This window comes from Papaver somniferum, chromosome 9 (genome assembly GCF_003573695.1).
Source record: "Papaver somniferum cultivar HN1 chromosome 9, ASM357369v1, whole genome shotgun sequence".
In the NCBI taxonomy this organism is placed as follows: Eukaryota; Viridiplantae; Streptophyta; class Magnoliopsida; order Ranunculales; family Papaveraceae; genus Papaver; species Papaver somniferum.
The window spans coordinates 35825035-35837454 of record NC_039366.1 but is presented as its reverse complement, the minus strand read 5'-3'; the positions used below and the strand labels follow the sequence as shown (position 1 = coordinate 35837454).

Here is a 12420-nt window from a genome sequence, read left to right as displayed (position 1 = left end):
GGGAATGGAAAATTGATTGTTGTAAGCTGTGACATGGAAAAGGCTTATTAAAGAGTTATACCCCGCGGGTAATCGGGTGGTTTAGGTTAGGAAGCCCAGGATAATGAGCTTGGCAATATATGTCAATAGCGTTGCCGGGAAGCTAAGTTGGATGGAAGAACTGCAGCTTGCGGGATAACTAAACAACGTATTGATTTAAGATGACGAGTTTGGCAATTTTTTGTTGGAAACTAGCAGGAGATGAACAAAAAGCATCAACTAGTACAACTTTTGCATCCCTGTAAATGCCTGCGTTTTCTGTTGCCATAAGATTAGCATAATGCTGTAAGGTAAAAAAGATTGAAAGAAATTAGAGTAGTAAATTATGGCAAATCCAAAATATAAAAAATCAAAATGTTGTCCAAATCTCGATCCTAGTTTCTACGAGTTCCAGGACTCGAACATCCTTTTCTTTTTCCTTTTCCTCATCCTCTTCATCTTCTTCTGATTCCTCTTCTTCTTCTACTGGTTGTTTTTCTTCTTTTGATTTCTTAAGTGCAGAAATCAAATTCCCCAAGGCAACCTCAGAGTAGTCCCCTCCATTCACAGTTTTAGGCATCAAATTCTCAGCAACATCAGCAGGAGTTATCTTGGTCTCATCAATCAAACAACGAATAGTCTCAAACGATGGGTGATCATCAATGTTCAAATAGTTCTTAGCCAATATCTTAAACCCATCAAAACAACAATACCCCCATCTCAATATGCTTATCCATACGACCACGTCTAGTGAGTGCAGGATCCAATTTCTCGACATGGTTGGTAGTAAAAATGACAAGTCGTTCACCACCAGTACTCAACCATAACCCATCGACGAAATTCAGCAGCCCTGACAGAGTTACATCCCTGTCTCCACGCGCCTCTGCCATCATTTCATTATACGTTTTTTCTTTCTTGCTCTTTGTTTTCTTCTTTGTCTTGCGCTTGTCTGTAAGTGCCATGTTGCAATCGATATCTTCAATCACAATAATCGACCTGTCGGACGTATCAAGCAAGAGCTTTCGCAGTTCACTGTTGCCACCTTTGACTGATTTTAGCTCAAGATCATAGATATCATAATTCATGAACTTAGATACTGCAGCAATCATCGAAGACTTGCCGGTACCTGGCGGACCGTATAGAAGATACCCACGTTTCCACGCTTTACCAATCTTTGCATAATAGTCTTTCGCTTTGCTGAATGAACTGAGATCTTCCATTAAATCCATCTTCTTTGCTGCATCCATTGCTAGATTATCAAATGTTGCAGGGTGATTAAAAACTACATGACTCCACGTCATTTCCTTGTACCAACGTTCCCTTGCGTTATTAGTGTAAAGCTTCCTCAGCTGGTTTTGCTCATAGATTTCCTTCCCTTTCTCCATTACATGATTCAGATATTTTTCCCTGACCAACCACCGATCCTTCTTACGAAATGTAAGCGTAAAAGCCCGTTGCGGATTGTCGTTGTCTGTCTTTTCGTGGTTTTCCGAATTCTTTAGCACTGGTTAACATCCACCAAACTGTAGATCCATGAAACTCATCAGGGATGTTCATCTCATAATCAACCATGCTCAAAAGAAGCTTGCTGCTGTTCTTTGGAGTATACGCCTTGAGCTGCAGTGCACTGTTGATTCCTAATTCACTGATATAAGCTTCAGTGTAAGTGTAAGATTGGTTTTTCTGATCAATGAGTTGATAAGCAGGGTATTCATCAATGCTGATTTTTACATAAAGATCTGCAAAACGATTTAAACGCGGCTCTATGTGTTCTTCTACGAAATTATGTACACAACCATTTGGGAAGAAATATTCAAAAATCATTGTCAAGATAACCATTATTGAACCAAGAACACTTGTTCCTGAACCAAGACTTGCTCCTAACATTGCCCAGTTATCTCCCATTGCCCACATCATGATTGTTGATTTTTTATTTTTATTTTCTGAAAAAAAAAATGAAAAATGAAAAATATTAGACTTAGGAAGAAGATGTATCCATTAGAGCATCCACAATCACGATCATAATTAGGGACTATACCCAAATTTGGTCAGGATTGGAAGCGTAGTGGAACAGACTATAAGCATATTTGGTCTGGATTTTTAGGGTTTGAGACTAAAACTAGTCGTCAACCCAGACCAAACCCAAGTATAGTGGGACGAAGATATAATGAGCGTATGGTTTAAGCGTAAGTATAAGGGCCGCTTGACAGTGGGGCGTTTATTAAAAGGGCGCTTGAGATGGGGCGGTGATATAAAGGGCGCTTGATTGAGGCGAGAGTATTATCAGCGCCTGATTGGGGCGAGAGTATTATTAGCGCCTCACATCAAGCGCATATACTATCACCGCCCAACATATACAATAATTACTCCCCCAACAAGACGTTTGCTATAAGTCCGCCTGCTGATCGGGCGTAGTATTTCATTTCCGTCTGCTGATTGGGCGTAGTCTTTCATTTCCGTCTGTTGCCAGGCGTTAGTAATACTCACGCCCAACACCAGGCGTTCAAAATACATTCGTCCCATACATACGCCCACAATACCAACGCCTGACCATTGTACGCTCATTGTATATCCGTTCCATTTCATACGTTGTTATTTTGTTCGCCTGACTAAATTTTAGTCTTTCACCACTACGCTTGACCTCTGAAAATGCCAAATAAATTTAGCTTTTGGTATGGCGTTTGGTCTTTAGTCCCGTTTATGATTGTGGTTGCTCTTAGATATTTTAAAGGGGTACTGTAAATAACATAATAAGAGGAGACACCGACTTAAAAGGAAACTTGATTACCAAGAAACTTACTTACTAGACAAGGCCTCGCGAGTTTTGCAAGTACATAGTCATAGTATCATACTGCCTTTTGTGTAAGACTAGACTTTGTAGACATTGATGATAATAAAAAGCATACAATACTGAAAGAATGGTAAAAAAAAGGAAGATGAAGCCTTGCTATCTCAATCTGAATGATATGGCCTTGTCGGGCACAATACATTTTGTCATGGTTGGTACACAAGTATTCTCCTTGTTGCATGTTTATTAATCTTAACTCTCCAGGTACAACACCGGACAATTTTTTACTATTTTTGACTTAGGTCTTTGGTGATTTTTTTAAGAAGTCAGCTAGTTTCCATGCACACAATTTACTTTACGGGGTTGTACAAATTCATACAAAATTTATTGGATTGATACATCTGTGTAAAGTAGTCTCCCCTTGACTCTTGTAGTAACTATGATAAACCCTAGCTTCTTTTAATAGATTATGTTTACAAAAAAAAAAAAAAAAAAAAAAAAAAAAAAAAAAAAAAAAAAAAAAAAAAAAAAAAAAAAAAAACCTGACTTAGTGTGCAAGTAAAATTTCTTAAAATAATTCTAGTTCCAGAGTGACAAGCTAGATGTGCAAGTCCGAGGCATCATGCAAAGACTATGGAGTAGTTAGCAGCTAAAAGTTCAACATAAATCGCAAATTTTCGGACAGTCCGAGGCTTCATGAAATGAAAAGACTATATGGAGTGGTTAGCAGCTAAAAGTTGTACATAAATCGCAAATTTTCGGACATTACATATAAAAATTGCAAAAAAAACAGTTTACGTGAAATACCTTTAAACCTGTAAGCAGTTGATCAACTAGTAGTATCTCAAGTCTTGGACTCTTTGGTTACTCTCTCTTGATCGTAAACCTAAACCTAATCGAACTCTAGATTCTTTCAGTAGTGTATGCTTTTATAGGCAGAGCCGCAGAGACATTCAACACTCTTCAAAGAATAATTAAAAAAAAAAAAAAAAAACTCAAACTCTTAATAAGAATTAAACTATTAGAAGAAACCATGCATGTGTGGCAATATCCTGATATAGAGTTTCATAAAAATAGAACTCGGCACTGTTAAATTTTGCAGTAGCCAAAATAAACACGCTAGCTAGAGCCGAACTCTTGGCCTGGATCCTAAACCATCAAAACTGTTGGTTCGAATAAGTACCACCAACCTGTTTGAAGGCAGGAATTAAGACCAAGAAAACAATCATGATTTTAAACATAGAGTAGAAACCCTACACGAGTCAGCTCTATACACACCCTGGGGACTTCCCTATTCAGTCAAAACCTCACCCTAAACTTACAAGGGCAAATGAAAGAAGAATTCTTCATCAGCAACATAGATCATAGAAAACATACTTTTTCGATTACCAATCGATGTAGCTTTATAGGCCAAACGTGTATGCACGACTTGGAAAGCTCTCCTCCGTAACTGTAAGACAGGTTTTATTTTTGCTATCTCTCTTAGTGTAAATCGTCGTAGAAAAAGGGTTAGACAAGAACTTTTCTACGAAGATGAGTATGATCATTACGATCATGCCAAATTAGACTATTACTACACTGACAAGACACTTTCGAAAATAGAACACGACAGATATATTTTGAATCTTCACAAATATAGAATTGAGAAGAAGATAATTCTTATTATGATAATCTTATCAATTCTGGTTACACAGCTCATGAATATATAGATCCCAATATTACGATAAAACAAAGATCCTATATACTAGAAAACAATATATAGTATCCTTAAATAAGGATATATATTAACACTCCCCCTCAAGTTGGTGCATAGATATCACACATGCCCAACTTGTCCAGAAAACTCAAGTATTTTTTGCTTGACACTCCATGTGTGAGAATATCTGCAAGTTGTTCTTCAAACCGAACCGGTGGCAGCTCAATAATGTTCTTGTCCAGCTTCTCTTTGATGAAGAACCTGTCAACCTCCACATGTTTAGTACGATCATGATGAACAGTATTATGAGCAATATCACGCGCAATTGTTATCACAATACAAAGTAATAGGATCCTTCAGAGGAACCCCCAAATCCTTAAGGAGAAGCCTCAACCACAAAGTTTCACAAATGCCATCTGCGATACCTCTGAATTCAGCCTCTGCACTTGATCGTCTAACAATATTTTGTTTCTTACTTCTCCAAGTAACTAAGTTACCTCCCACAAAGGTAAAGTAGCCTGCAGTAGAATGTCTGCCATCTATTTCTCCTGCATAGTCAGAACCTGTATATGCCACAACCTTTCTATAATCTTCATTTTTAGAGAATAAAATTCCTTTTCTAGAAGCATACTTCAAATACCTCAAAATACGTAAAACTGCATCCATGTGTTGCTCACCTGGATTGTGCATGAATTGACTAAAAACATTGAGTGCATAAGCAAGATCTGGCCTTGTTTGAGATAGATACATCAATATCCCCACAATTCTTTGATATCTCCTTTTATCAGCAGGAACTTGATCAGGTTCAATACACAGATTTACCTTTTCTTCTAAAAGTGTATGGACTGGCTGACATGCTGACATGCCCATTTCTTTTAGCATATCAAGAACATATTTCCTTTGTGATAAGAAAATTCCTTCATCGGATCGAGAAATTTCAATCCCAAGGAAGTATTTCAATGAACCAAGATCTTTCATTTGAAATTCCTTTGATAAGTATCTTTGCAAAGATTTCCTCTCCTCTGGATCATTTCCTGTCACCACCATATCATCTACATATATGATAAGAGCAGTGATAAGTGTTGTAAAACACCATAATATCTATCTATTCTTTATGCTTTCTTTGCGAGTTTTCTTGTAAATTATGTGTCTTATGTTTTCTTTTGAGTGTTTAGGTACTTTGGAGTCATTTGGAGCAAAAGATGGAGAAACTACCTATTTGGAGCGTAAAGGGCACAAAGATCAATTCACAAGCGAGTACTAAAGGCAGTTGGGCCAAGGTTAAGGGTCGACTAGTTCTATAGAAGCATTAAATACAGGCCCAACTGAAGTTAAGGGGATGTCACTTTGGGATGACCCCTATCCGCTATCATGGGTGTGGTGTTAGCACCCAAATCCCAATCCTACGTCCAATCGAGAAGATATTTTCTTCTCTTGTCATTTTACTTTCCTCTCATCACCTGAAATTGAGAGATAACAACAGTTGCTACCGAAACCAAGAGAGAAAAGCTGTTGCTAGAGATTGGATCGAGATACAAAGAAATTGAGATGCAGTCGAGAGTGGAAATTGAGGAAGCTGATGATTTTCATGGGTATGAGGCTAGGTTGAGTTGCAGACATCCGAGAGAAGAAGATTTGAGAAGAAGGGTTTTGATTTGAATCTGAGAAGAGCTCGTTCTTGCTGCTATGGATCTGTCGATTGATGAACAAACAAGGAGAATTTATGGGCTTAGATTTGTGTGATACTGCTGTTGAATCGAGAGAGAGGAGTAATTGAATCTAAGATTAGTGATAATATTTTTTGTTGATGTTGTAGTAATGAGGTTCAAACTCTCGGACTTGTGAAGATTCAATTTAAAAATTTAATAAAATTATATACAAAAATATTAACAAAGTGGGCGAGAGGTATGAGAAAATAACCAAGACACTGATTCCACTATTACATATGAATTAATGATGGTAAATAATCCAAAACTCTAATTATCTTTTAAGTCCTTTATATCTTAACCCACTAATAATCAAGCAAATTCTCAAACATCAATTGTATCCCTTAAGCATAGATTATCTAAACAAAGCGTAGCCTATCTAATTGAATCACAACTGATTAGGAAAATTACGCAAACAATTTAAAACTCTGCAAAAGAAGTGATTGAGTGAATTATAATTAAATATCAGAGAAAATAAAATAGTTACCAATTATTCATGCGTAAATAGCTTCCTCATTTCCTTGGTTGTGGGAGAATTAGCCGCTCATCATGTTGGAAACACGCTCGAAAATCATTATTATTGCTCAAAGGGTGTTTACAAATGATGAAAATGGAGAAATAATTCAAAACCGGGTTTATAACAATTATATTTGTTACAAACCAGAGAACTACGACTCACAGTATGTGTCACTGATACTGTTGCTCTAAGACCCACGGCTCTGTGTCGCAAAAGCTGACAAATAAGTCTGCCTCTGATGTACGACCCACGTTTGTGAGTCGTTGTTACTGTTGGAAAACGACGGTCTTGGATGGTCCGTTCTTCGTGTTCTTCATGTTCATCATCAGCAGCAGCAGAAACCGAGTTTGGGAAAACTCAAATTTCTCCTTCTCTGGCTCTTCTCAGACCCCAGACTCTCTACACCCCTTCTCTATGATCCCATCCACCTATTTATACTCCTTAGACTCATTCAATCACGCCATGATTCTCAATATTCTTCATTGAACTCGGGCAGTAAAGAAAATATTTTGGGAATATTTTCTTCCCTGATTTAGCTTCTCACGCGTTTCTACTGCAGAAAAATCTCCTCATTTATCTTTTTCAAGGTCCATAGTGTTGCTAGAGTCATCATACATGAGCAGAACACGTTTAAATTCTCCAGAACTCATGTAATCCCGTGAACTGTCCCTCTCATGCACGTGCTGCCTGATTTCTTCTCACGGATTTTTCAGCCAAATTTGATAGACAAAAACACTTGTAATAGCTTTGTATATGTCCCAGGAACAATCCCATAAATTTTCAGCCATTTAGTCTCCCTATAACACCTCCAAATCCTTGATTGAAATCTGACAGTGAATAAAAATATTTCCCCGCCAATATTCAGTTCAAACGAAGGGGATGAAGGTGCCCCTTAACCAGCTGCTTTGGTGCCAATAACAAATGGGTGATGTGGACAAATTTGGGCTACATATTGCCCTGGGTGCTGAAGATGAATTTGGGCTACACATAAACATTGGTGCCCCTTATCCAAATATGGGATCCGTATAGCAAATGTTCTCCGGAGGTGTCCCGAGCAACTTTTCGAGCCGAATTTTCTAACAATGTTTATTTCCAAAAAATACCTATAAACACACAATACAACATAATAAGTACGAAATCGAGTACTAACAATATGAAACATTGAGGACAAATTAGACACATAAATGCGTCTATCAGTAAGCTACACTAGTGTCATCATATTCCTTTTCATCTTCACCTTGATCGCAAAAAGACTCCATTGTACACTCCTCGGGGATGTCACCATAAATTGGTTCAAGCGATGTACTTTCATAGTCATCGTCACTATCATAGTTAACATATGATTGGCTACCACTTCCCAAAGATTGGTCTTTCGCAGAATTTTGCATGTCCTCTTTGTATTCTTCAATGCCTTGTCTTAAAATGGAAACACCTTTTTGAAGCTCTTGGAGTGATCCATCCAAATTTTGAAAATAGTGTTCCATTTGTTGGAAAAGCTCGTTCTACAAGGAAAAAGTAGAATCACTTACTTAAGTATTGTTAGGCCAATTATCTTCCCTTTGAATGGGTGAATGATCATAACTACGATCAGAAATTGAGCCAAACATACTATGAGCACATTCGGTCGATGAAATTGGTTCCATCCTCGGTTGTCTACAAACTGACTCCATGTTGTCCATAAATTGTTGCATCTCATCTACCAAACTAGAAGAAATATGAATAGGAGCACAACTATTCTCCCCTCCTTGTGGTTGCTCACTTACATACCTACCATAAGAAGGTTGATATGTATGAGAATAACTCAAAGGGTACGTAGAGTATTGACCATAACCAAAGGATTGGTTTTGATTGTACTCCCCATAAGGGTGATAGTTGTCATAATGTTGTTGAGGTTGATAACCGTACCCATTTTTCCAATATGCTCCGTCCATAGAAAATGGTACCTGAAAAAAGAGTTCTCAAAACTATGCCAAGAACCAGAAAATAAGAAAAACGAAATAGAAAAAAACAAGACTAAAAACAAAAATAAGAAACCAAAAACAAATGACAACCACTGCCTCCCCGACATCGGCGCCAAAATTTGATCGTTGTCGTAGGCGTCAAAAATAATTACACTTTCTTACTACTCAAAATATATTATATAGAAAGGGTAAGAAAGGATCGTTCCCAAAGAGAGGTCTAGGTTGTCAATATGTTTTGGTATCTTAAGCAAACAATGGGGGGATGTTTTGTTTTTATGAAACTAAAAATAAAATAAAAGCAAACAAAGAAATAAACAAGCAAATCAATAAGATGAGAAAATATTTGATAAAGGTTTCATCTTCATTAGCAAACAAGTTTTGAATGTATGATTAGAATTCGTATTTGATCTCGCTATCATCAAAATCCCTTGAATACCTTATTGCAAGAATACTCCGTAAATTTCCTAAGTCATCAACACACACATTAGAGATGCGTATGTGAATTCTACCTAAATAATAACCTAACGCCTTGCGCTAATTAAGTTCAATTCCTAGGAGCATTAAGTTTAAGAAATAGGCTAATCAATGCAATTGTCATACATTTCTCATGACAATTCGGACAAAGGTAACTTTCTGTATATGATTACAAGAGTGTATCACTACAAACCGTAATCATATCATGCTACTCATATTCAAGGTTATCGCTCGATGATGAACCCTAAATTAGATATAGATATGGATGTGATTTCAATCAATTCTAGACTTAAGTAAACAAACATTCAATCATATTGCAATACATCAATCATGCAATTATTATACGCGGTAGAATTCAAACGATAATATTGAGAGAAAGCTAATTCATAAAATCAATAACTTGATTGCAAAATCCAAATACATCTTTAACCAATAATAAAACTTAGTTACTTGTGTTTTTGGAAATCATCATAGAAAGCAAAGAAGAACTATCATGTGAAACCCTAGAAAACAAGTAGAAGCCTCCCTCATGGAGATTCCTAGGTTTAGAGAAAGACTTTTCTATTTATATGTTTCTCTCATTCCAAAATGATACTCTTTCGAATATTAGGTCTTCTCAAAACCCATCTCCAAGTGGTCCACCAAGCCCATGTGTAAATCTCTGCCAAATTCGTCCAAATTGGTCGCCGGTCCCCTGAAAATGCTGGTCCCGTTGCCTGAGAATCTCCTCAGAGACGGAATATTCCGTAAAGGTTCTGTTAAATATAACGGTCAATATGGTCAACCATTAGTCAAGAGAGTCAAGGGAGGAGAGATTCAGCCAATGAATCAGTTGATCTAAGTCAGGCTGCGTTGGCTTACTCGGCTGGGTCGGTCATCGCTGAGTTGACTCGCCTGTAAGAAATTCAGGCAGAGTTTCGTTTGTTTTCTGGCATTTCTCAGGCCGAGTTCAGGCCATTCTTCTTTCCCTGCAACAATTTCCTAACATACATTTGTTGTTTCACTCATTCTCATCACTCCCTGTGCAACAGAACACAAAATCTTGTTCTTTTTAACTGATTTCTCAATTCTCAACTCACTGTAGAAACCAACACAAAACCCAATTTCTGAATCTGCTTCATCATCTCTATTGTTCTTGCTATTATAACATTAACTCCAGACTGCATCTTCATAGCAGCAGCAGAACAATCAAACCCATTTCTGAATTTCATCTCAACTCCACCGGAAACCCATCTTCTCTTACTTCAAGCTGCTCCATTCAAAACCCAGCTGCTCTTCTTCTTGACTCGAACCCATATGTCAATTCGCTTCAATTACAGCAAAACCCCAATTTCTATTTGATAGACGCATTTATGTGTCTAATTTGTCCTCAATGTTTCATATTGTTAGTACTCGATTTCGTACTTATTATGGTGTTTTGTGTGTTTATATGTATTTTTTGGAAATAAACATTGTTGGAAAATTCGGCTCGAAAAGTTGCTCGAGACACCTCCGGAGAACATTTGCTATACGGATCCCAAATTTGTATAAGGGGCACCCATGGTTATGTGTAGCCCAAATTCATCTTCAGCACCCAGGGCTATATGTAGCCAAAATTTTTCCACAACACCCATTTGTTATTGGCACCCAAGTAGCTGGTTAAGGGGCATCTTCATCCCCTTCGTTTGAACTGAATATTGGCGGGAAAATATTTTTATTCAATGTAAGATTTCAATCAAGGATTTGGAGGTGTTATAGGGAGACTAAATGGCTTAAAATTTATGGGTTGTTCCTGGGACATATACAAAGCTATCACAAGTGTTTTGGTCTATCAAATTTGGCTGAAAAATCCGTGAGAAGAAATCAGGGCAGCACGTGCATGAGAGGGACAGTTCACGGGATTACATGAGTTTTGGAGAATTTAAACGTGTTCTGCTCATGTATGATGACTCTCGCAACACTTTGGACCTTGAAAAAGATAAATGAGGAGATTTTGCAGCTGTAGAAACGCGTGAGAAGCTAAATCAGGGAAGAAAATATTCCCAAAATATTTTTTTTACTGCTTGAGTTCAATGAAGAATATTGAGAATGATGGCGTGATTAAATGAGTCTAAGGAGTATAAATAGGTGGATGGGATCATAGAGAAGGGGTGTCGAGAGTCTGGGGGGCTGAGAAGATCCAGAGACGCAGAAATTCGATTTTTCCCAAACTCGGTTTCTCCTGCTGCTGCTGCTGATGAACATGAAGAACACGAAGAACTGACCATCCAAGACCGTCGTTTTCCAACAGTAACAACGACTCACATCCGTGGATCGTACATCAGAGGCAAACTTATTTGTCAGCGTTTGCGACACAGAACCGTGGGTCTTAGAGCAACAACATCAGTGACACATACTGTGGGTCATAGTTCTCTGGTTTGTAACAAATATAATTGTTACAAACCCGGTTTTGAATTATTTCTCCATTTTCATCATTTGTAAACACCCTTTGAGCAATAATAATGATTTTCGAGCGTGTTTCCAACATGATGAGCGGCTAATTCTCCCACAACCAAGGCAATGAGGAAGCTATTTACGCATGAATAATTGGTAAATATTTTATTTTCTCTAATATTTAATTATAATTCACTCAATCACTGCTTTTGCAGAGTTTTAAATTATTTGCGTAATTTTCCTAATCAGTTGTGATTCAATTAGATAGGTTATGCTTTGTTTAGATAATCTATGACAATTGATGTTTGAGAATTTGCTTGATTATTAGTGAGTTAAGATATAAAGGACTTAAAAGATAATTAGAGCTTTGGATTATTTACTATCATTAATTCATGTGTAATAGTGGAATCAGTGTCTTGGTTATTTTCTCATACCTCTCGCCCACTTTGTTAATATTTTTGTATATAATTTTATTAAATCTTTAAATTTAATATTCACAAGTCCGATAGTATGAAACTCATTACTACAACATCATCAAAAAATATTATCATTTTGGCGCCGCTGACGCAGATTTGTGCTTAGGTAGAATTTTTAGGTTTTTTTTTATTATTTCATTTGTTCTTTTTACGTTTCTTTGGGTGTGTCTTTGTATTAAAGTTTTGAAGTTGGATACTAAAGACTTGGAATCAAAGCTTAAAGCCAAAAGAGAAGCAAAAAAGACAAAGCAAAAAAAAAAAAGAGCGAAAGAAAAATAAAATAAAAAAGAGAGATTTTTTTTTTAGAGACCTTCCATTTTTTTGTAATTATTATTTTTATTTCTTTTCTTTTGTACTTTATTTGGACTTTAG

The 12420-nt window shown here is 37.0% G+C and overlaps 1 pseudogene; it reads right to left on the bottom strand.

Moving 5' to 3' along the window:
• Window positions 1-178: 178 nt before the first annotated feature.
• Window positions 179-1923, bottom strand: LOC113311776 (annotated as a pseudogene).
• Between the last annotated feature and the right edge of the window lie 10497 nt (window positions 1924-12420).